This window comes from Coptis chinensis, chromosome 2, assembly GCF_015680905.1.
Source record: "Coptis chinensis isolate HL-2020 chromosome 2, ASM1568090v1, whole genome shotgun sequence".
Lineage (NCBI taxonomy): Eukaryota > Viridiplantae > Streptophyta > Magnoliopsida > Ranunculales > Ranunculaceae > Coptis > Coptis chinensis.
The window spans coordinates 16,009,848-16,036,630 of NC_141457.1; the positions used below are offsets into that span (position 1 = coordinate 16,009,848).

The window sequence follows — 26,783 nt, forward strand, 5'->3', positions numbered from 1 at the left end:
GATAGAGAAGTTTGATGGTACAAACTTCGGCTATTGAAGGATACAAATTGAGGACATACTCTATCAAAAGGATTTGTATGAACCTTTGATGGGAGAGAAGCCAGCGAGTTACAAGCAAAGTGAATGGGAGTTGCTAGATCGAAAAGCTTTGGCGACAATTCAATCGAGTCTTTCAAAGTCGATGGCCTCCAATTAGAGTCAGTTGAGATTACATTTAGTGATGAAGTGAGAACGTTGGTGATAATAGGACAAATGCCTCAAAGTTGGAAGGCTACGGTTGCGGCTATTAGTGGCTCGGCGGGAATGAATAAGTTGAAATTCGACGATGTTGTTAGTATGGTACTAGCGGAGGAAATTCGAAGGATTTCGAATGGGGCCTCGACATCAGGTTCGGCTTTGAGTACCGAGAGGATGCACATGCACAAGGGTCGTGGTAGACTTAGAAATAGAAGGGGGAGAATGAACTCTCATGCCCCTAGCGATGAGCCTAGAGATGATAGTATCATTATATGTTACAATTGTGGTTTGCCTGGCCACTATAGTAACCAATGCCAAACACCAAGGAATGACAACTACAAGAAGAATCAATAAGCTAATGTAGTTGAAGTGAAAGATGATACTTTGATATGTTCGATAGAGAACAATAAGGAGTCTTGGGTTTTAGATTCCGGCGTATCATTCCATGTGACCTCAAATCAAAAGTTCTTTGTGAACTACACCAAAGGTGACCTTGGAAATGTCTTTCTTGGTGATGACCAATCTTGTGCCATTGTTGGCAAATGTGATGTCCGTGTCATGTTGAAAGATAGGACATGGTTATTAAGGGATGTTTGACATGTTTCGGATTTGAGGAAAAATTTGATTTTGGTGGGTCAATTGGCTAGTGAAAGATTTGTTACAATTTTCACGAGGGATACTTGGGAAAGTCTCTAAGGGTTCTCTAACAGTTGCTAAAGGCGACAAGGATGATACTCTCTACATGGCCGCACACAGGTGTGGGTCGAATGCTGTGGCAAATGGCAAAGAGGAACCAAATATTTGGCACTGCAGACTTGGTCACATGAGTGAGAAAGAAATGCAAGTCCTTCACTCCACTGGTAAACTCTTGTTAAAGTCGACGGACTTTGACTTCTGTGAGAATTGCATGTTTGAAAAGCAGAGAAGGGTGAGTTTTCAGGAGATGGGTCGAACTCTGAAAGCTAGGAAGCTTGAGTTGATTCATACAGATGTCTGGGGGCCAGCTAATGTCTCTTCACTTGGCGAAAAGTTATATTTTGTGACTTTCATTGATGATCTTACTAGGAAGGTGTGGGTCTATTTCTTGAGACACAAGTTCGAGGTACTGGAAGTGTTCAAGATGTGGAAGACCATGGTTGAGAATGAGACATGCTTCAAGGTGAAGAAGCTGAGATCCGATAATTGTGGAGAGTATGTTGATTTAGGTTTTGAGAAGTATTGTGCTAACAGTGGCATCAAGATGGAAAAGACTTTGCGAGGGACACTTCAGGAGAATGGGGTCGCAAAGCGGATGATTAGAACACTGACAGATAGGGCTAGGTGTATGCGTACACTAGCAGGCTTGCCTGAGCAATTCTGGGCAGAGAGTGTTAGCACAACAGCTTACCTGATCAACCGAAGACCATCAGTACCTTTGGATTTTAGGATTCCAGAGGAAGTGTGGAGTGGGAAGGATGTGAACCTTTCCCATTTGAGAGTGTTTGGGTGTGAGTCCTATGTGCACACTAGTGACCAAGCTAGGAGTAAGCTTGATGTCAAGTGTACCTTCATTGGATATGGCGATGATGATCTTGGTTATTGTTTTTGGGATGACCAAAATCGGAAAATTATTCGACGCAGAGATGCCTTGTTCAGTGAGACAGTTTTGTACAAGGATAGGAAAGAAGCACATCCCATGGAGCTGGTTACAGACAGTGACACTAAGTATGTTGAGTTGGAAGACTCTTATATGAGTCGTGGTGTTGTGGAAGTTCCACAGTCAGATGATGATAGTAGTGACTCGGGTGAAGAGACTTCACCACCAAGTCCATCTCCACCTCGTGCACTAAGGAGGTTATCCAGGCAAACTGTACCGAGCATGAAGTATCCTCCCTCCACCTATTTATTTACTGATGATGGTGAACCTCATTGCTATGATGCAGCATTGGAGGTTGGTGATGCTAGCAAGTGGGAGCTTGTTATGCATGATGAGACGAAGTCCCTCGTCTTTAGTGTCACTTGGGAGTTGGCCAAAGTACCCAAGGACATGACTCTACAGAGCAAATGGGTGTATCGAGTAAAGAAGGAACATGATGGTTCCAAGAGATATATGGTAATGATATTCTCCCCAAATACTTTTCAGTCAGTGTTTAGTATTGTTGTAGCAGAATGTTTAAATCTTAAGCAGTTAGATGTGAAAACTATTCACCTCCATTGCGACCATATTGAGGAGATTTACACGCGACAACTGTTGGGTTTCCTACGGAAGGATAGAGGGAATATGGTGCGCAAGCTGAGAAAGAGCTTGCATGGTTTCCAACAAGCCCCTAGGCGGTGGTACATGGTTTGCACGCACCCAGATATATCCCATGCAGCGAGAGTTGCTTGGAGATTTATGGCTAACCTTGGCAAACATCATTGGGAAGCGGTGAATGAAATGGATATTGTGCTATTCATGGAGTACCACGGAGACATGTCTATGTCATGGTAGGGGTGTTGTGAAGATGAAGTTGAAATGTTCAACTTTGTCGGGTCTTCTTGCTTGAAGACCATGATGGATGAGCCGAGTGTTTCATTAGTAAATTGGATTTGGATGGAGTTGTTACAATTGAGATGTGATGTGCATGTAGAATCTCGAAGGTTCTAAGTGGGAGATTGTTAGGTTTATGGAACCGTCGAGCTTTGCTCCGGTGTCCGACTATGCCGCTTTCATGATTTTCTGTTTGGAGAAGAAGGCGCACCCTGCGCTCCACTTGGTCTTGTCCAAGGCGCACCCCGCGCTCATGCTGTGAGAAAGTTGTTAGAAGTTGGCAACGAAGGGGGCGCGCCCTGCGCTCAACCATGCCTTGGTCGAGGCGCACCCCGCGCTAATGCAACTGGAAGTTGGACATGAAGGAGGCGTGCCACGCGCTCTCCTTTGCCTTTTCAAAGGCGCGCCCGCACTCAACCTTATTTTTGGAATTTTGACAGTTTACGAAATTTCGGCCCAAAGCCCATTTTCTCACTTTTTTCTATGTGTACCTATATAAAGGAAATAGATTAGGTTTTTGAGACAACTTTGAGAGATTCATTTCATGGGAATTGTGGGAGCTCTATTGAGCTAGGGTTTGAGTGAGGCCTCTTGTTCTTGATTCTTGTTACCTCTTGTAAACTCTCCAATCTTTACTATAAAAGAAACTCGGCTCTTGTGTGGACGTAGGTAACATTTACCGAACCACCTTAGATCTTTGTGTCTCTTTGCATTTACTTTCTTATTTATTGTTTGTTTGTTATGTGTGATGATAAATTAGTGGTTTTGTTTTGTTGGGTTTGTTGTGATAACTACCAAAGTCTTGGGTGGGTGATTTCCTTGGTGTGATCTCCAAGTTGAAGTTATTTGGGATAGAAAATAACTAGATTGAGGTGTGACTTTCTAGTGAAATCTCCCAACAAAAACCCGCCAGCATCAAAGAGTTACTAATCTCATTTAAAAACAGGCTTGCCAATCAAAAAAAAAAACAAAACAATGTTTCAGCATACACAAGGAGTCGAGTGCTTCAGGTGTGGGGTGAACTGTGCGAAGAACATGCCATTTCTATTGGCTTGTGGAATGAGGTTGTGAAGATAGCAGCTGGTAGGTTGGAGGATAAGAGTGCAATGGTGAGGAAATCTGCCTTGAATTTACTCATTGCAATGTTGCAGCATAATCCTTTTGGGCCACAGCTTCGCATTTCTTCTTTCAAGGCTACCTTGGATAAATATCGGGAGAAGTTAAGTGAGCAGGAGCTGGCTGTATGTGTGGAACTGTGGATGGCCACTTTGATGCAATGCTCCCTGGCATTGTTACGTCTGAAGAAAACAGTAAAGGTGATCATAGAAGATCTGAAGGTGAGGTCGTGGAGGATCATGACATCAGTGATAGTTGTTTGCCTCATGTGGAAGATCGAGCTACACACAAAAATTCTTTAGTTGCAAACATTGAAAATTCTGAACAGAATAGGGCCTTGGTAGCATCACTTGAGGCAGGTCTGAGGTTCTCAGAGTGTTTGTCAGACACGATGCCAACACTTGTTCAATTGATGGCTTCATCTTCTGCCACTGATGTTGAAAACACCATTCTCTTGCTAATGAGGTTCAGACAGTTTGAAGTGGATGGCTGAGAGGCCTGTCTCCGTAAAATGTTGCCATTGGTATTGCTCCTGATTTTGGACCTTTCAAAACTTTCTAAAATACTGACATTTTCCAAAGATGAATGAATTTGTAAATTTGAACTTTAATTGGCTGTCCGCAGTGACAGTATGAATGTTTGATTTGCACAGGTATTTTCACAGGACAAATCCGTTTCTGATGCTGTGGAGGATGCGCTCATCACAAAATATATTAGGAAAAACGCCAATGATACAGCTAAAAATTTATTGGATCTAGCAATAGATTCAAATATTGGTGATCTTGCAGCTCTGGAGGTTATACTTTCTTCTTTGGTATCCAAAGGCAACATTTCTACAAGCACGGTATGCTTATTTTTCTATTTATTTAATGAACATTTTTCTCCATACAAGTTACTTTTATTTATTTGCTTGGGAATTCATGTTGATTTAGGGAGTCAAATTTGCTAAGTTTGATAGTGTGGCCCTGTTATTAATTTGTGTAATGCCTATGCGCCGCTGGTTGAGTGTGTTCTAGTAAGCTGCCTTCTGCAGGATTGCCATCTGATCTTTAATGTTTCTTTATCCCTTTTCTATTTTCCTTTAACTCTTTTCTTGAGTTTTCTAGTGTATCGTCGTTTTTATGTTTTGCTGTAGAGCCCTTGCCACAATCATTGTTTTAATTTAGTTATTATCCCCGCAATTTAGTGGTGTAAATGTGTAACACTTTTATGTTACCTGTGCATTTTACATTATACCTTTATAAGTAACCCATTTAAGTCCGTAAAGATAGTATGCTTCTACTCACTGGCTGGTGCAATATCAAGAATTTTTTAGAAATTATAAAAGTTGGAAGAAACATTCAAGCTAGTTCCAACTGTTTCATTTTGATGATGTGCTTTACGCCTTTACCTAGTAAAAGGTTATAGTATGCCTCGCCATTTGCAGATATCAGCCTTGTGGGATTTCTTTACCTTTAAAGTCAATGGGGGTGACGGCAGAGCAAAGCCGTGGGGCTTTCTCAGTCCTCTGCATGGCAGCAAAATAATCTACAGGGGTTTTTCGTTCCCACTTGCAGGACGTTATTGATATTGGTTTTGGTCATTGGGCAAAAGAGGAACCACTCCTTGCTAGAACAGCTTGTATTGCCCTTCAAAACTTGTCTAAAGAAGAGAAGGATAATCTGATGGTTAGTTGCGGCAACCGGGTGTTTGGGATTTTACAAGGTTTAATAACTGGTCTTTGGTTGCCGGGAAACATATGGTACGCTGCTGCTGAAAAAGCCATAACTGTTGTATATGCGATACATCCAACTCCTGAATCCTTTGCTGCTGATGTTGTGAAAAGGTGTTTTGGATCTGTTTTTGAATGTATTGGAGGAGATGAGTTACTAAATGACATTGAGTTTCCTCTCTGCAAATAGCGAAACTAAGTAGATATTTATTTGTTGTAAGCCTTGTAGCACTTAACCAGTTGGTCTACATTGAATCATGTGTCAGAAAAATTAGAAAACAAAAGAGAAGGAAGAGAAACCCGATGCTGATTCTGAGACTGTCCAAGATGATTGTGTGACAAAAGTGGACTCAACGATTAAGGCTAGACTGGGATGTTTCATATGGTTTTGTTGATTGAACAAAGTGCTTTCACTTGAAATTTTTTGTGTGTTTCCATGTCTTTTGGTGAGGATATTGAGGCTTTAATGTTTTTTGTTAGTCCAATCATTTCTTCTTCTTTAGAGGTTGCTTGCAGGAGGATGGAATAAATTCTGAGTTAGGTCTAGACGCATCTAAGGACGCAATACTTGGTACTCTCTCTGAAAGATCAGAAAAAGAAATCGCTTCCGGCGATTGGGTTATGCACACCTTTTCTGTCAAAGCTTTGTAGCAATTTTGGTATTATGCAAAAGGCAATTCGTTTGTTCTCTTTTATTACCTTACACTGCTTTTGTGCCATATCAAATCCTTATCTTGTAGTAGGATAAACTTTGAGATTAGTTATTTCAACCTGAGATTTGTAACTACAAACTGAACTGTTCTTATGTCTTTATTTACTAGCATCCAGAACTACACTATGTCGGTTTATGATTATTGATGCCGATTTTTGGTATGTCCATATCACATCTTTAGTAAGTAACTTCACAAACAGATGAGAGTACCTGAATGCTAACTAAATGAGTTCTCAGTGAAGCAAACCTCCAGCTTCTTTTCACGATCGCCAAGAATGCAACATCAGAGACTGTCCGTTCCAACTGGTCCATAGCTCTGGGCGATTTGGCTGTTCAGTTTCCTAATTTGTTAGAGCCCTGGACTGAAAACATGTACGCTCGATTGCGAGATCCTTCGATATCTGTCCGAAGAAATGCAGTTTTGGTGCTTTCTCATCTCATATTGAATGACATGATGAAGGTCTGACGGACAATTTGATCATTGTTTTTCTCTTCCTTTAAGGATAATCTAGACTGAATTCACAAAGTATTACTTAATCAGGTGAAAGGCTAAATAAATGAAATGGCTGTGCGGTTAGAAGATGAAGATGAGAGAATTTCGAGTCTTGCCAAACTCTTTTTCCACGAGTCATCAAAGAGAAGTAATATACAACCATTTTTCATGTGGATTAGTACTGACATGGTACAAAACGCCGTGATATTGCAAAGTACTGAGTAGTCTTTTTTAGAACAGAAACAGAAAACACAAGCGTTGTAGTTTCACTGGACATTATTCAGGTCACAATTTGTATCAATTTATCCAGGGATGAAATTTTGCAAAATTTGGCATTTTGTACTATGGTATGAGTGCATCCTAATGGGAGTCCGACAACTTTTTGCAGGAAGCAATCGGATTTATAATCTACTTCCAGATAGTCTTAGTAGATTATCCAACCAAAACTTGAAGGAGGAGGTTTTCTGCAACATTATGCAGTTCTTAATAGGTTCAATCAAGAAGGTGGATATAGATCAATTAAGTTAAAGAAGCAAGAAAGTGATTTTAATTTCGATCCAGGACAAACAAATGGAATCTTTGGTTGAAAAACTTTGCAATAGGTTTAGCGGAGTCTCAGGTATGCCTCTTTGGAGTTAATTATTGGTCCTGATATCACCAATGTCCTCTTTCCTTTCGTGTTTTCGTGCAAGGCCTGACATATTTTGTTTTTAGAAAGTACAGTTTTTTAGATTTCCACCCCCAGCAACTTTGCTAATTAGACTTCCAACCCCAGTTCTTCCATTGTTAGACTTCCACCCCCAATTTGACAGCATGACCAAGTCAGCCTTCTTTGACTGGATGTCATCCAACTGGGGCATGTGCAATGTCCATTCTACCCTTAACCATATAAAATTATGAAAATACCCTTTGACCTTTGCAAGACCAAAACCAATCCAAATGCCACGTGTCCTCATCACATCTATTTAATCCAATGAACATAAAATTTTCTCCTAAATGACGTCTACTACTCCTGCCCACCTAAAATTACCAAACTAACCTCACTCAAGTTTCACTCAATTGACACGTGTCAGCATCCTAACTAATAGCATAAACGGTGGAGATTTACTCATGCAAAAATAGTCGTTTGGGTTGGACATTGGGCTCTAACCTTTCTAAGTTCGCAAGAATTTTGGGCTCTAAGCAAAAGAATTGAACAGAGATTATCGAAAAAAAAAAACCAGAAGCAAGAAGAACTGAAGAAGAAAAACAGTGAAGAAGAAGAACAGTGAAAATGGGAGGTGGTGGTAAAATTGTCTCGTCAAAAGTAACGTTGGAGAAGGTAGGTATTTCCAGTTTCAATTTGAGAGATGTGATTAGTTGTTTGTGATGGGTTAGTTTTAATTTTAGTTTTTAAAACTGTTTTAAAAGTAAATGTTAACTTTGGTTAATTTTAGGATCTTGGTTGTTTCTCATGTGGAATGCTTGATCATTGGATTGATAGCTGTCCCTGGAATGGCTCTCATTGCAAGAGATGCTCTGCTGGTCGTGTTGCGAGAACTTCACAACAACCTCATTCATTTGGTGAATTTTTTTTGAGTTCCCCAAACTGCAGGAGTTTTCAATGGATGAAGGATGCTCTGAAGGAGTCAATCAAGCAGCAGCCTTGTAAGTTGTTATCTGTAGATGGGGGGAGTTATGATGGGGAGAGTTCATCTGTAGGGAGTTGCAAGGAGAAGTCGAAAGTTTCAATTCAAATAGAAGTGGATAATTTATGTGATGGGTTTGAGGCAAATGTGACTGTGAAAGGGAAAGGGAAAGGGAAAGGCAAGGGTGTGCTTTAAGTTTAAAGTTAAGTGTGTATTTGGTTTAGGATTTGGTTAGCAACTTTGTTTTATCAGTATTGATGTTGTTATGGACTTTTGGATGTTGTAATTTGTAATCTTGTTCTATCAGTAATGAAGTTTTAGTTTAATTTAATTTTTGAGTTTCATTAATTTGACAATGCTTGGTTCTGCTCGAATTTGTTTGAATTAACAGACATTTGAATTGTTGAATCTGTTAACTTGGGCAACCACAAATGAACACTCTGACAAACTGATGAAACTAACATAGACCACTTTGACAAATGAAACTATAGTAACATAGCACTGCAACACTTGCACTTGGACTTGGACTTGCAACACTGCAACACTTACACTTGCACTTGCAACACTGCAACACTTACACTTACACTTGCACTTGCACTTGCACTTGCAACACTAAAAATAAACATAGCAACACAGGACACTTGGACTCTAAACATAGAACACACCATTCTAGTTTCAAACAAAAACATCACTGCATAAACATAGAACACACCATGAGACTGCCATGAGACAAGACATAGATCTTCAAACATAGAACTTCTTCTTGTTGTTGGACTTCTTTTTGCTCATGCAAACTCCAACTCCAGCTGCTTCTAGTGCCAAGACAATTTCTTTAGCTTGACGTGCAGGTGATTGTGATGGTCCTGGAAGTGGAGTTGTAACTCTTCCTGATCTCCTGAGAGGAGGAGGTGCTGCTGTTATTTGTGGTAGTGGTGTTGGTTGAAGTGGTGGTGCTGGCTGTGGTGGTGTTGATTTTGGAGCAAATTTCAAAGCAAATCCCTTGGCTGGTGGTGAAGGAGCAAACCCTGGTTTGGGGGGAAAGCCAGGTGGTGGATATGCTTCTAGTTCCTATTCACATAGACCAAAATAATCATCCAACTCTAAAAAGCACAAGCTGTTGCAGTGCCTACAGACCTTGAGACTCAAGTTGCCATCGTTCTCCAACATCTCCAAGAACAACCTCCTATCTTTCTTATCTTTTAGCAAATACTTGATTTGCTCAAAAGATTGATCAATTTGTTTGCTATCTAACTGAAGTCCGCATAATAACCCTGCTTTCGCCATTGCTGGAGTTGTTTGTTTTCTTTGCAATTTGTATAAGTTTTTTGTCAGTACTGTTTTTTTGTTTGAGAAGAGACAGTAAGAGATGAGAGGCAGTACTGGATGAGAGATTTGGTTGGTGATGTGAGGTGTTCTTGGGGGGAGTGGTTATACTTTTATAGAAAAAAGATGAACAATGTTTTGATGATTCTCAAGGCATTGACTAGCTAGCCTAGTAAACACACAATATCAGTCTGATTCCATTCCATAAATGCAATTTACAAATTTGAAAAGGCATTAGAAAAGGCAAGATACGCCATTAACAGAAGTGATAATCCATTACAACAATTTGTTTCCAAAATAACCAAAATAACCAAAAAGCAAACATACTAACTTACAAAAGTACATTACATCAATTTGATACAAGATTACTGTTCCAAAAGTAATATAGATAATTCCAAATTGTGGTCATGGATCAGCTACCCTAACCACCTTGAACCCTAGTCTAGGTTGTACGGGCTTGAGAGAAGGCTTCTCCACTGGCTTCACAGGTGGCTTCGGACAGTTGCTTGTGCCTTGGAAGTGCCTTGTGCCTTCACAACTTGTGTAGCAGCATGTAGCACACTTGCAATATTCTTTTTCCCCTCTCCTTGCTTTCTGATCAAGTCACCCATAGTATGTCTGTGCTCTGGTGCTTTGAAAAGGTAGGTCCACTGATTTGGCTCTTCCTTGGGTGTTCATGTCTTGGTGGTGCCACTCTTACTGGTGAATTGCTTGGTGGTTCTGCTATGGGCTCACTTGGAGTATCATTTGCAGGACCATCACTTCCACTTCTTAATGCCTTGTATTTTGCCTTTTTAATACCACTCTTAGTTTTCCTAATAATTTTTCTAGCAAAGTTTACAACAAAACAAAACAAAATCCAATTTAAAACAAATAAAATCACATGCAATCAAGTAACTAGCTAGTACAATGAAAACTTACTTTGCCCTATCCATGACAGTGGACTATCCTGTGACAGTTCTAGACCTTGTCAGAGGTTTAGGTTTCAATCTTGGTGCTGCTTTTGGCTGACTGCTTCCACTGCTTGCCATTTTTGATGTAGCAAGACCCTTACATGACCTTGCATTATGCCCATCTCCTTTACATTTGCTGCAAGTCATTTTCCTCTTTTTTTGCACATGCCCATTTTCATTTTCATTTTCATCCTCAGCTCTCATTCTCTCCTTTATAGGCCTTCCAATACCCCTCACCAAAGGAGGTGGTTTCACATGTTTGGTTGGATCCTAACAAAATAGAACACTTTACAAATTTGTTTGAAGAACATTTAACAAGGCAAATATATAAATACTTACAGGTTTAGGCCAAACTTTCACATCTTTCATGGGTTTGACATTACTTGTGTAAGCTAGCTTGTACTCTGACACCCAAAAGTAAGAGCTGCAGTACTCAACCCACTCAACTCTCCTTGGTAAGAGCAATCTCACAACACTCTCACACACAATCCCAGTCATCTGCCATACCTTACATTCACAAGTGTGGTCCACAATATTGACAGCCCACCTATCACCATGGTAATTTTTCACCACGAAAAGATGTTCCAAACAACCTTCAAATGTATAGTTTGGACATATTTCAATCATCTTGGCTATATGCTTATTCACTCTAAGGACCAATCCATTTTGATCCCATTCTTTACAAGCTTGTTTCCTTTTGTACCTTAAACTCATCAACAAAATGTGATATTTGTCAAGTAAACTGGTAATTGGAAGGTCTCCCAGCTCCAAGATCCAACTATTGAAAGACTCTAAGAAATTGCTGCATACCTATTCAGCTTTAAGTTCCTCAACAAAGTGAGACCTTGCCCATGTTTCATATTCCTCTTTTTGCAGCCACTTCCATACATCAATGTTTTCTTTCTTTATCACTTCCATCCACCTCTCAAAGTCTTCTTTTTTATATGCCTTTGATGCAGCCCAGGCAAGTTGTTCCATATAGTCACCCTAGAAAAGCTTTTTGAAATTCTTATACATGTGTCTGAAATAGAACCTATGTTGTGCTCTAGGGAATATGCACTTCATAGCTTGAATCAAACCCTTTTGCTTATAAGAAATAAAGGTAACAGGCCAAGGGTGTAATTCTAGTTTCTCAGCCATGATACTCAAAAAGTCACTCCATGATTGTTTACACTCAGATTTACAAATGTATATAGCCAACGGAAATAGACCATTATTTCCATCTAAAGCAACCATGCTAAGCACCTGCCCTCCATATTTCCCTTTCAGGAAACAACCATCCAACCCCACTAATGGCCTACACCCAATTGAAAAACCTTGAATACAAGCATCAAATGAAATACATACTCCTTCAAATTGAAGTGTGTCAGCATCTCTTGAGTACTTTGCAATAGTAGATAGACCATTACTCTCATGAATCTACAAGCAAACAACAAACATGCAATCAAGTACAAAAATGGAACAATTGAAATCACAATGTGTAAACACTACATTTATAAAGTGTATACCATGTTACATAGCACTAGGACCATATTGTAGCTTTCCCCATAATAACCATAAATATGTTGTAGAGACTTGAATCTTGCATTCTGATAAAACGTAAAATTGAATAGTTTTACTCACGAATAAACGATGAAACTTAAACACAAGTAAAACTAAAACTTAACTCGTGTGTTTATTAGAGTGGAGTAAAAGATTCGTTCCACTCCTAGTTCTTTAGCATTCAATGTTTTCTAATATTATCAGTCCTAGCCAAAGTTAGTGAGAGTAATGGTGGGAATTTTATACTACGATAGAAATTTAACTAATAAGATATGAATAACTCAACTACGAAATACTAAGGTTTGAATATAGATAAAGAATTAGGGGGGATTGAATCCACCTTGAATCCAACTTAATAAACTAGCATAGATTATTGTAATCAAATTTTTACGTTCTTACGATAAGAATTGGTTGTTATAATCCCTAATCATTCATGGCAATCTCTACCAACTAATGACTAGCATGTGAGGAAGTTCTACCCATTCTCATGGCGAATCAACTACCTTCTAGAGTGGAATAGACTCTTATAATGATTCTACACTACACAATCAAATTTTCATCAATGTTTCATCAAACCCCTCTAATGGAGGTTTAGCCTTGATTCATAAAACTATCATTTCTCATGGAAATCAAACAAGACATCATATAAAGATTGTAAATTTACTAATTTGATCTAATCAATAATTTAAATCTAACTTAACAACTAAGATATGAATTTAAATCTAAGTAATTGTTTGGGTGCGAACTCACACAAACACACCAATGATCTTGTTGGAGAGGTTGATATAGAGTGAAAGAGACTGTACCACCAATGGTTGCCTACGTATCCAAATTGTTCTTTGGAATCAAGTCTCAAAAATGCACGTAGTTCTTTGTTTGAAATGATTGTTGGGTATTTATAGGAATCTTATTGCTTAAAATATCCTTTCCTTATTTGATGAGATATTTTCCTCTTTGTATGAAATCTTTCCCAAAGCTTCATATGGAAAAAATCCCTTGACATATCTCCGGACCTGCTATATATAACTTGGGTGCCATATTAGTGGGCAATGTCATTGCTCCAATAGGGGGCATGCCCAAATGCCACACTACTAAGCAAGTGGGACTGCCACAGTAGCAGGCAAGCAATCCCGCCTCACTAGTAGGCAAGCGATGCCACAGTAGCGGGCAAGCAAGCACGCCTCATTAGTGGGCGGCTTTTATAGTAGTACCCAATGATGGTCGTTCGTAGGGGTATGAGTACACTGGTACATACACTGCCCCCTCTTCGTCGGATGGAATACGTTCCTTGCGGCGAAGAATAAACATAATATTACTGCAAAAGAATGGAATAGTGTGATTGAAATATCTGCAGTGCAAGTGCATGACAAAGCTGATAGTAGCAACCGCCCGTTTGACATGGCATCTGTTAATGCTAGTGTTGGTATTGATACCAAAAAAGTCGTGGAGTGGGCAAGCAAGCACGCCTCATTAGTGGGCGACTCTTATAGTAGTACCCAATGATGGTCGTTCGTAGGGGTACGACTTTTTGGTGCATGGAGAGAGGTGTTGAAAATGCAAACCCCATGACTTTTTGGTGGGTGGAGAGGTGTTGAAAACGCAAACTCCACGACTTTCTGGTGCGTGGGGCAAGATGTTGCATACGCAAACCCCACGACTTTTTGATGCGTGGAGTAAGGTTTTGTAAACGCAAAACTCCACGACTTTTTGATGCGTAGAGTAAGGTTTTGCAAACGTAACCTCCATGACGTTGTGATGCGTGGAGTAAGGTTTTGCAAACGCAAACTCCACGACTTTTTGATGCGTGGAGTAAGGTTTTGCAAACACAACCTCCACGACTTTTTGATGCGTGGAGTAGGGTTTTGCAAACGTAAACTCCACAATGTTGTGATGCATGGAGTAATGTTTTTCAAACGCAAACTCCACGACATTTTGGTGCGTGGAGTAAGGTTTTGCAAACGCAACCTCCACGACTTTTTGATGCGTGGAGTAGGGTTTTGCAAACGCAAACTCCACGACTTTTTGATGCGTGGAGTAAGGTTTTGCAAACGCAAACTCCATGACTTTTTGATGCGTGGAGTAAGGTTTTGTCAACACAAACTCCACGACTTTCTGATGCATGGAGTAAGGTGTCGTAAATGCAACCTCCACGACTTTGAATTTGTATAGGCCTTGAACCTAAAACGAACTGAGTGCTTAATGGTTGATTTATCTGGCTTGATAAAAACACATCCTAATCCAGAGCCGGATTTGTTGTGTGAGCCATCCGTGTAAACAATCCATGAATCGGATGACGGGTCATAATGTTTTGGCAGGGCTTCCTCGCCCCCAACTATAGCCATTTCGCTATAGATACCGTTGTCTTGGTTGACTTCGGGGACAAAATCATCGATAGGGAAATCTGCCATTAAGGATGCAAGTGCATGACCCTTTTCTGAAATGCGAGGTTCAAAATTGATGCTATAAGCACTTAAGTAGATGTCCCATTCCGCGAGTCTACTTGATTCCTGGGCACTTCGGAAAACTTTGTGTAATGGATATTCCGTGTATACTTTGATCAATCTTCCTTGGAAATACGGCTTGAGGCGTCTGGTAGCATGAACCAACGCTAGAGCAATTTTTTCAATTCTCGAATATCTGCTTTCTACCCCCGCTAGTGTTTTACTAATGAAGAAGATCAGACGACCGTCTTCTCCATCGATGAACAGGACTGCACTTACTGCAGTATCTATAGCGGCCAAGTAAGCTCCAACGAAGTTTGCCTCAGAAATGGCCGCCAAGATTGGTGGCGAGACCAGGTAGTTCTTGATTGATTGAAAGGCATTTTCACAATCATCATTCCACCTTGCTGAGTCTTTTAACGTCTGAAAGAAAGGATGACACTGGTTTGAGTATTTAGAGATGAAACGATTTAGTGCTGCTAAGCGCCTTGTGAGCTGTTGAATCTCCTTTTTGGTTTTTGGAGAGGGCATGGCTTGAATGGATCGGATTTGTTTTGGGTTAGCTTCGATGCCTCGACGAGTCATCAAATACCGTAGAAATTTTCCTGATATCAGTCCGAAAGCACATTTCAAAGGATTTAGCCGCATGTTGAATTTGTCAATTCTATCAAAAACTGATTGTAAGTCAGAGATGTGATCGCCACTGTGCTTGGATTTTACAACCATGTCATCAATGTAAGCCTCCATTGTCTTGCCCAACATATCTCGAATATGGTGTTGATCATCCTCTGGTACGTAGCCCCTGCATTTTTTAAACCGTAAGGCATAACTTGGTAACAAAAAATCCCTTGGTCAATGATGAATGCAGTTGCTTCTTGGTCTTTAACAGCTAGCGGGATCTGGTGGTATCCTTAATACGCATCCATAAATGGTAAGCGTGGGTAGCCAGACGTGGCATCTACCAATTCCGATATTCGTGGAAGAGGGTAGGGATGAATCAGGCAAACTTTGTTAAGGTTCGTGAAATCAATGCACACTCTCATTTTACCATCTTTCTTGGGCACTGCAACCACGTTAGACAACCACGACGGATATGAAACAGGCCATATGAATTGAGTTGAGAGTAACCAATCAATTTCCTCTCTGACGTTGAGTTTTCTATCCAGGCCATGCAGCTAGGCTTCTGCAGAATTGGCTTGATGGTAGGATCCATGTCAAGTGTGTGGCATGCAACTTTTGGGCTGATTCCTGGCATCTACTCGACTGACCAAGCAAAGATCTTTTTGTTCTTTTTGAGGAGTGCTACCATTTCTTTTTGTTCATTTTCCGTCAGTTTTGCCGATATGAAAGTTGTTTCTCCGCCTAAATTCCCAATTTGAACTTCTAAGAGGCAGTCGATAGTCGGCGGTCCTTCATTTTGTGAACTAGCAGTATAAATACAGTGCGTGACTGATTCTGATTTAGATACTGCTTGTGAATTACTGAGAATTGTATTTTCCCGCATATCCGATTGACGATATTCCTCCAATACTTTTTCGTGACAGCTGATATAAGCTTTTTACTACGTTAGAGATTTGTTTCTCTAATTTGGCGAAAGAGCGAATTCAAAGTTTCCTTACTCACAAAATTTCGTGTTCATATAGTTGAAGTAAGGATTCGATCTAACCTAAAGTCTAGGACAACTACAATTTGGTTTTTAGTCTAAGGGAACTAGTCAGTAAGTTAATACAAATACTAAGTTTCTTTCCTACACAAACATTAAAAAAAAAACATTAAGATTAGAAATCATGAAACTAAGACAAAATACAAATTGCTAAAGAAAAGGTGGAGAGCCAACCCTCCTCATGTGAAACTAACTTTTTGATGTTGATTTGAATAGGTTCATTTGATTCTTCCTAGACTCATAGACAAGCCATAATGGAAGAAAACTAGATCCCTAGCATGTATGGCTCATCTCTAAGCTCATACATGTTAGCAAGTGGAACCAAGCAATGACTTATCTCTAAGCTCATCACTTTGATTCCTAACTAGACACTACACCAACTATCATTATGGGATAGGATGTAGGTCTAGTTGTTCTTCCTAAACAACTTATTAACCCAACATCAAATATTTTCCCTCACATGAGTTGGATTAACTCCCCTAAAGGGAAGTTAGCTCATGATCCTTGGGACAAAGGATTACTAGTTAGAAATACAAAAAGAGAGAGAAAGAGGAAAAAGAAAACTAACTATCTAAACTCACTTGATTTTTATTTATTTCCTAGAAGAAAACTAAGGTTCTCCATTAAAACTATTACAAGCTTTTCTTACAAAACTAAAAACTAAAATAATAAAAATGACTAAGGAACTAAAATAATACAAGGTAAGGAAAAGAAGTCAAGGGAGTAAATGGAGTGTCCCCCCCTTGTTTTGTTTTCTTCTTCATTTGAGAGACATCTCATTTCCTCCCATGTGAAATATTAAACCACATTTACTTCATTTTTATCCACCACATTAAAACAAAGTGACACCTTGCCTTTTTTTTTTTCACTATTAACACCTAATCTAATTAATTACATGCAAGGTGTCAACTTTGCACTAATAATTTGTCATTTTTGTCTTGACATACTCCATGATTGATGACTCATCCAATCTTGCGGGCCCGTATAGTGGGTTCTATGTGCAGTCTAGTGGCGGTCCGGTCTTTGGGCAATTTTATAACTTCCCGCTTATGCGTAGAGTTTATCGTCCTTATTGTCTGAGCAGCTCACTTGTCGCATTCGGAGTCCTGGTTCAAGAGGTAGGAGCTTCGGAAGATTGATGCTTCTGTGCGGATTTGGAAGATTTCATATATATGTCGTTCCTCGTGCTTTATCGCAGGTTTAAACCATATTTCTATGTCTACTGCGAATACCTGCAAAAGTATGAAAACATATTTATTTAATGATTATCAAACACATAGTTAACCAAATTTATATGTCTCAACGGAGTTTCATAATACACTTTTGGGTGCTTATCACACAACCCCCAAAACAGCACTTTGCTTGTCCTCAAGCAAAAAAGAGCCATTAAAACAGATAAGTGGCCAAAAATGTGTAGTCCTAACTAATTCTCATTTCGCAGAGTGCGATTGCATTGACCTTATGCAACAAGGCCTTAAACCACTAGGAGTTCCCTAGTGGACGAGTTATAGCCTCGTGAGAGTTTTCCAGAGAAGATACTCACAAACTTCATTTATACTACAACGACTCAGTGATAGAAACTCGTTTCCTAAATTAATCTCAGATATCCATACATCTCCTTAGCAGGGAACGAGGATTGATTTCTTTGAAACTCAAGTTAATATGTATTCAATAATTAAAACATCTACATATGATTATGCATGCAGTGAACTTTTCATTGAAATGTACTAGCGGGGGTTGTTTCGAATCCTTTGGAGAGTGTACACGAATGGGTTCTCCGCGGTATGTGTCAAACATAATTTCACTCAAAATTTTTCCACTCGGGTTTTGTTAACTCCATTAATGCGGTGGGCACACGTTTCCTCACATCTCAATGACAAATCGGAGAATCGATGTCGATCAATCACGTCTACTACTTATTATCACACCACCCTACTCTTAATTGAGCTAGAGGTCTTTATTAGGTATTGTGGGGCTTAGGTGATAGTGTACAAGAAAATGGAAATGGATAATTAAAATTTACGAGTATGAGAGAATATGGTCTTCATATATTTACACTAGAGAAATCTTTGTTTTCTTTCCTTCTTCTAACTGAGTTTTCCAACCTTGTTCTTAAGCCTCTAATGGATTTTTTATCTAGATGGCTTAAGAACATGATTCTATTTTTCTTTCCTGAAGCAAGTAACTGACTTTTATTTGGGACAAGTCTTTCTCTTTATTCTTTCCACATTTCATCCTATTTCTCATACTCATCACTTAGGTAGGTTCTTTTATTTGGTTTAATAGATGGGTAAGGAATTTTTTTGGTGAAAGTGAAAGGTTTGATGAAAGGTTCAGTGGAGTGACTAGCGGTAAAATTTGTTCTGAGGTAAGAATTTTTAGCTATGTCGATCCAAAAATGGCCTAAATTCTCGCTTCGGGTTCGGTGGTGATCAAGTAAGTAGATCGTGATTTTCTCTAATCGAAAACTACTCCTCCGTGTCATCACACACAAATCACTCATGTCAAGGTTTTTGGTTAGATTCTCACAGGATTTATAGTTTAAGTAACTAACCGTTGGTTCCGAAACTTATTGCTATGTACAATCGATGATACTCAGTACATGAATGTTCATGAAAAGATGTATAAACTATTGCATACATATTATCTTAAGTTTCTTAAAAACAAATCCTAATTCGGATACTAATGTGAGATTTCTAGACAATTTTCATCATTGAAAAGGAAACAAGACTTTGTCACTAAGTACAATTATTAACATGAAAATAAAAACTATATACAGGTTACAATTTGCCTAATATTTGCTACAGGGTTAAAGCACCCCCAACAGAATGATGCTTAGTCCTCGAAGTATCAATAATTAAAGAGAGAAAGTACCTGAGAACCGTGAGCAAGATTAGGGCTATATTGCTGGAACAGAAAGGTTGGAGAACATAATATATTATTCAAAAAGAACAAGAAAATGTTCAATATCACACTAAACATAGCACACGAAATAAAAAACAATAGCATACAAAACATGAAAAACAATAGCACACCAAACATAAGGTTTAGCTAGATATATGTACAATGGCAAGATCAAGTTTACCATCCAGCAGGATGTGAAGTTCTAGCATCTGATAAGCACCCAAAACTGTAATATTAAACCCCGAGAGACATAGCATTTTGGTCGATTATGTGTTTAATAATCATGTAATAATTATATTTTCGTACTTTTGCAGGTTTGCACAATTAAAATGAATATAATGATAAAACATTCATCGAAGTACGGGAATACTGGAATATTTGAAGTTTTCCACTCAACCCCCGTGAAACCCAACAAAGCCTGACTAGAGCCGAAGTTTCCAAAAGAACAAAACCAGTGCAGAATGGGTCCATATATAAAGAAGCAGCAAACTTTCGAAGCTCAAATCGGATAAATCTAGATGCCGACGTTGGCTAGTGAAGCTGCCATAGCGACCGGGCTTAATTTAACTCTAAGGACGAAAAGTCGTAAAAATGCCAAAATCAACGCCGCTACTGGACACACTAAGTGGACCCACTCTGCGGGCCCAAAAGCATGACAAGTCAGCATAGGCAGGTGGCAAGTGATGGGTTCAATTTGGTGCCACCTTGCAAGAGGAAAGACATGTACCAATTCAATGTTTGAATTGAATTGGGCTAAAAGACGAAAACAAAACATAAAAGGACGAACACTTAATAAGTAAAAGACAAAAGTTATAACAGATGAAAACAAAACTTTGATTCTCAAAGTTTTGAACAATTCAATTAGCTAACGAACAAAACTCAATTAAGGCTTCACAAGACATCCGCCTATATATATGAGGGGTCGCCTTCATTATTTCCCCTTCAACATTTTCATGCTTTAGCATCCGCTTAGCTTTAGTTCGTTTTTTCTTTCAATACTTACATTCTCGGCATTTTCATTCCAAAGAAATTTAAATACTGTAAGTTATTTTACCCTTAATAACATCATTTCTTTTCTAGTTTAATTCCCCATCCCGCATTTATTTTACTTAATGTATACAAAGCAAGTTTTATTATTCCTTCTATGACCATGAGCTAATCCCCCCCTCAGGGGGAGGGTTATGCTGCTTGTGTGAAAATCCGGATTGACTCTTTAATATTCTAGAATCACTACTTAGGGTTTAGGCATAGATTAGACATTCGGTCCCAAAATGACTGAGACTGTACCAATTTGGAGTGCTGATGCTCTAGAACAGTCTCGTGTGCGACCCAAAATGTCTCGCGCGCGACTCTCTGGTGTTAGACAACTCTCCAATTTGTCTAGCTGATGTGAAATCGAGCCAGGAGATGAAATAATATACCAGAGATGAGATATTAGTTAAACTCCTTATGCTAGTGCAATGCGGACTAGAGATGTGGGCATGCGCTAGGGATCAATACTCGACGTCGTCTCCGAACACGAGACGAATTAGAGATGTAGTGATGTGGTAGTAAACTGTTGAAAAACGATTCTTGCATGAGCATTCTCTCCCTGTTTCTCCATCTTTGTTTACCTACATCAAAATCACCGTAGTAATTTACATTAATTGCATTACCGTAAAATTAATTAAACCAACTAAAAAAAAAAAAACCTAAAAATCCTACTCACCAAAAGTTGTAATTCCAGTTGTGAACCTTTTCCGAGCCCTAAGGTTTGGACGATCCCTTACTCGACCTATCCTACCAAACCCACGTGAGTAAGGTAACTTGACGAAAACGTACGACTATACGGACTTTGGACTTGGAACTTTGGTCTTTGGACTTCGGACTTCGGACTGTGGACCTCGGACTTAATTAATCAAGAAAACCAATAAACATGAAATAAAAAGGCTGTTAATTCAAATGGCGCCGCTGCACGCCGAAGGACTCTGGACTTAACGTAATAACTGGAATACATCCATAAAAACCCCCTCCCCTACCTCCTCATCTTTTTAATTTTCATTTCTGTTACAATACTAACGAGTTACGTAACTCTTTACCCTAACTTTTTCTACTAACAAATATTTGTGAACCAAGTTTTGTTTATTTTCATTAGCACAGTCTAAGTACTCCGTAGGGATTTGAAGTACTGAACAGACAAAAGAGTCTCGGACGAGACTGAATTAGTAGCACGCGAGACTTACCTAGAGTATCAACACTCCGGTTTTCAGGTACATGCCACTTTCCTTTTCAGTACTCTTTTGGACTCTCTGGTCCTGTTTTTCTAGTAAGCATAAGCTCGGGACGCCAGGTTTCAAACTCTTAAACTCCTCAAACTTTTTCGAGGATATTATTTCCTATAACCTGTTTTACCTCGTATATTTGTATGTTGGCATGAGAACTCCTTGCATGTAAAGGTGGTTCGTCATTACATATTCACGTTAACACAATTAATATGATTCGAATATATTTGGATATATGCGTAGCTTCAAACCACCTGCTTAGAATATTTTTGTATGTGTATGTTACATCAATTCACGTACGCGGTATTCAATTGCATGAGTTCGTTCTCGACATTTCCCTAGCTCACATATAACTTACATATAGTTGCACGTATAAGTAATATAGATTTGCATGTGTAGACTTTCTGCGTAAACTAGTATATATTAGTTAATTTCTATTTTGGCATCTATCGTTTTAATTGCATATTTCGTAATCACGTCTCCATAATACATTAATTACGTAAAAAAAAAAAAACCATAGTAATTAAAAATTTCATCTTAATAATCTTAATAATACCCCGCATAATACACCATCATAAATCATCATCATATTCCATCAGTGTCTAGGAAACTCAAAAGATTGAGGTTGTCTAATTAAGGAACGTGCTAGCACGGACAACCTCCCTCAATCCTCTCAGGTGACCTGGCTGCTGGAATATTCACACGTTGTCCTAGCTTACCTGCTCGAGTTAGCAACAGCTCAGGAAGACGTGCTTCACCTCCCTCCTTCCTAAATTCTAAAACCTCCAGTCATTATTCGTTCCTTATGAGCCTTAAATTAAAATTTATATTTGTATGAGACTACGGTCTGGTAAACATAAGGAATTAGAACTTACATTTCGTCGTCGAAAATACAAGAAACAACTGTTTATGTTATCTCCTAGACATAGTTCTTCCTCCGTAAATCAACCTCGTCAAACATCTCCGTTGCCATTATCTCCTTTAATTATGGCTGAGGAAAATCTCACAGTCGAGAAACCCCTTTCGGATTTCTATATTGCCTTATAGGAAGGACCTGCTTCCTGCATTAAACTCGTTGCGATTGTAGGTGATTTTCGCATTCCGCCAAACATTTTTGGTTTGTTACCTATTTACCATGGTTTAGACCATGAAAAACCGTACAATCATTTTCGTCGGATGCAACAAGTAGTCACCACTTTCCGCCATCCGACCGTTACCAACGAACAAGTCTTGCTTAGGTTGTTTCCCTTCACCTTAGCTGATAAAGCTTCAGTTTGGCTCATTTGGACAAGCGCCCGCATCCATTGACACATGGGCCAAACTCGCATAAGCATTCATGATAAAGTTCTATACTCAGAAGAAAACTACAGAAATGCTTCAAAAGATTCAATTCTTTCGCCAGCACCCCCAGGAATCCTTTTCGGAAGCATGGAGCAGATTTACTGATCTGCTTCTCGAATGTCCCTATCATCAACTCGACACCGCTGTATTAGTCCGTTCATTCTTTAATGGTCTCTCTGACCATCAAAAGGAAACATTAGATATCATGAACGGCGGTTGTTTTATGGACAAGGGCGCTACTGAAGCATACACTTTTCTTGAGAAATAGGCTTCACGAAGCACCCATTGGGGAAACACTGATTCTTCTAGATCTTCTAAAGACACTCCTGCCAAAGTTACGTCTATGTTCGAGGTCAAACCTAATCCGGAATTAAAAACTCTAATCGAGTCCCTAAACAAAAAGGTCGATGCTCTTTCGGTACAAGTAAATGAACAAAAACCCAAACAGGTCATGGCTGCCAATGCTTCCCCATGCCCTCTTTGCTTAAGTCCCGAAAGCCCGATTCTTATTGTCCTTTGGTATCACGAAAGTGCCCTCCCCAATCTTCTGAAGAGGCTTGTGCTTTCAACATCCCTAATGCACCTTGGCGACAACATCCGAATTTAGCTTGGGCACCCCCTGTCCAACAACAAGCTCCTCCAGGTGTCAACAATGTTCCTGCATTTAATTCACCCGCGAACTACAATTCCTATCGTCAAGGAAATCCTCCGCAATTCCAGCAAGGGCAAAGTAATTTTCCCAACAATGCAAATATAGGGTACCAAAACAATTGCAACCTTGTTCCCACTAATCAAGGATATGGCTACCAAAATCAAACCGTGAATAATAACCGTGAACTAGTTCCTGCTGCTCCTCTGGTACAATCCACAGCCGATAAAACGGCTGAAACTTTCTTAACATACATGAATCAACAGAATCAAATCCTAGCTTCTATCCAACAGTCTCTTCAGCTGTTAGCTCAGGATAAAAGTCAAAAGGGCGTGTTCCCTGGGCAAGCAGTTCCAAACCCTAAGCCTACAAACACTGCCTTTGAACTCAACAATGCACCAGGATCTAGTAATCCAAGCCAGGGTGAGGTAAATGCCATTACCACTCTTCGTTCTGGCCGAACCATTGACAATAATATACGTATGCCAGACGAGGAATCGACGAAAGCCACGACTGACGTCCTTCCAAATCTACACCCACGTCCCTAGGAAAAGATACCACTGATCCTTATACGTGATTCCGCCCAAAAGCTCCATTCCCTGCCCGTTTGGTAAAGAACAAACGTGACGAACATTTCGATGAGATCCGTGAAACCTTCAAAAATTTGACCATAAACTTACTTTTCCTAGATGCGCTTAAGCATTTACCCAAGCATGCCAAGTTTTTGAAGGACATGTGCACCACCAAACGACGTACGAATGTTCCTCAACAAGCGTTCCTCACTGAGCAATTTCCCTCTATTACCACTACCAATGGTGTGGTAAAGTACAAAGACCCAGGTCGACCAACTGTACCATGCACGCCATGACAAGTATACCGCTACCGCACTTTTAGACCTAGGTGCTAGTGTTAACCTACTTCCCTACTACTTATTTAAGCAGTTAGGTCTTCATGAATTAAAACCTACCAATATGACACTGCAACTCGCGGATCGCTCCATCAAGTACCCAAAGGGCATAGTAGAGAACGTCATAGTCAAGGTCCAAGATTTTTACTCCCCAGTTGATTTTGTCATTTTAGATACTGAAGTGGCATGTGACTCCATTCCTATCATCTTGGGACGTCCTTTTCTTGCAACTGCTAACGCTCTCATAAATTGTCGGGATGGTTCAATGACATTGTCTTTCGGGAACCTTTCTGTCGAACTCAACGTGTTCAAATTAATGAAATAGTTTCCCGATCCTATAATGGAGGGCGAGATTAGCTTGGTTGATAGTCTGGAACATGATTATTTCACAAACTCTTTTCCCCCAGACGAGATACACAAATTTCTTTCTTTTGATAATCCGGAGTTTGACGATGACTCGTACATAAAGGATGTCCATGCATTATTAGAGTCAGTACCACTATTTGACCCTAATGCTGCGTTGCAAACTGATTCAGAAGAACCGGATTCGCTCTTTTCCATTGAAGAGATGATCCCTCACGAATCCTTGATCCCCAATCCTCCAACTCCGGATTTAAAACCTCTACCCTCTGATTTGAAGTACGTGCATCTCGATCTCGATGGTAGTCACCCTATCATAATTTATGCTCACTTGACTACCGACGAAGAGGCACGTTTGATTCATGTCATTCGTGAACACCGCTCCACTATCGGATGGTCCTTAGATGATATCAAGGGAATAGACCCTAGCATATGCACGCATCGCATACATCTTGATGACGACACAAAGACATTGCGAGAACCACAACGCCGCCTTAATCCCGCCATGAAGGAAGTAGTGAGAGAGGAAGTTTTACGTTTACTTGATGCGGGTATCATATACCCTATCTCTGATAGTGACTGGGTTAGTCCTGTCCACGTTGTTCCCAAAAAGTCCGGCATTCAAGTTGTACAAAATGAAAATGGTGAGTGCATCTCCACTCACATTCCTTTGAAATGGAGAATTTGCATTGACTATCGCAAACTTAATGCTAGAACCCGTAAATATCACTTCCCTCTCCCATTCATTGACCAGATGCTAGAACGTTTAGCCGGTCATGCTTACTACTGTTTTCTTGATGGTTATTCCGGATAATTCTAAATTGTCATCGATCTAGCCGATCAAGAAAAGACAACTTTCACATGTCCCTTTGGAACCTTTGCATACAAACGAATGCCTTTTGGTCTTTGTAATGCCCCAGGCAATTTCCAACGCTGCATGCTTCACATTTTTAGTGATATGGTGGAACATTATATGGAAGTCTTCATGGACGACTTTTCCATTTACGGAAATTCCTTTGGCGACTGCTTATCCAACCTTTCTAAAGTATTAACGCGTTGCGAAGAGAAAAATCTGGTACTCAATTGGGAGAAGTGTCATTTCATGGTTACCAAGGGACTTGTTCTAGGTCATATTGTTTCGAAAGATGGGATAGAGGTCGATAAAGATAAAATTGTTAAAATTGCTTCGCTACCTTTCCCACGTACAGTTCGTGATATCCGTGCCTTTTTAAGCCACGCTGGGTTTTACCGGAGATTCATTCAGGATTTTTCTAAAGTTGCTCGACCCTTAACCAATCTCCTGCTTAAGGATGCAGTTTTCGACTTCAATTTCAATTGCAAACAAGCTTTTGATACTCTAAAACCGCTTTGACTACCGCCAGATTATTCAACCCAACCGATTGGTCTCAACCATTCGAATCGATGTGTGACGCTTAGCGACTTTGCTATTGGCCGTACTAGGCCAACGACGTGACGACAAACCCATTGTCATTTACTATGCTAGTAAAACTCTAAACAACGCTCAACATAATTATACCACAACTGAGAAAGAATTCCTAGCTGTTGTCTATGCTTTGGATAAGTTTCACCCCTACCTAGTTGGAACATCGACCATCGATATATCTTGACCATGCCGCAATTCGTACTTACTCGCTAAAAAGGATGCAAAATAACGATTGTTCTCACTGGATCCTTCTCTTACAAGAATTCACCCCGAAATCAAAGACAAGAAAGGAACCGAAAATGTCGTAGCCGACCATTTATCAAGGCTGGTTTGGTGACATCGATAGTGATTCCGGCTATCGGTGATTCCTTCCTGCATCGAATACTTGTACTATATTTTCTCATCTCCATGGTGCGTGGATATCGTTAACTACCTAGTTATCTTGAAGTCCCTCCTTTTTGGTCACGCCCCGATCATAAAAAGTTCTTATCCACTGTGAAATATTATTTCTGGGATGAACCCTACCTCTTTAAGTATTGTTCCGACCAACTCATTCCTCGCTGCATTCCCAACTGGGAACACACCGACG

General features: G+C 39.8%; 1 pseudogene; it reads left to right on the top strand.

The window, feature by feature from the left end:
• The window catches only part of LOC147515108 (condensin-1 complex subunit CAP-D2-like), an 80,059-nt pseudogene that overhangs the window by 1,484 nt on the left and 51,792 nt on the right, over window positions 1-26,783 (top strand).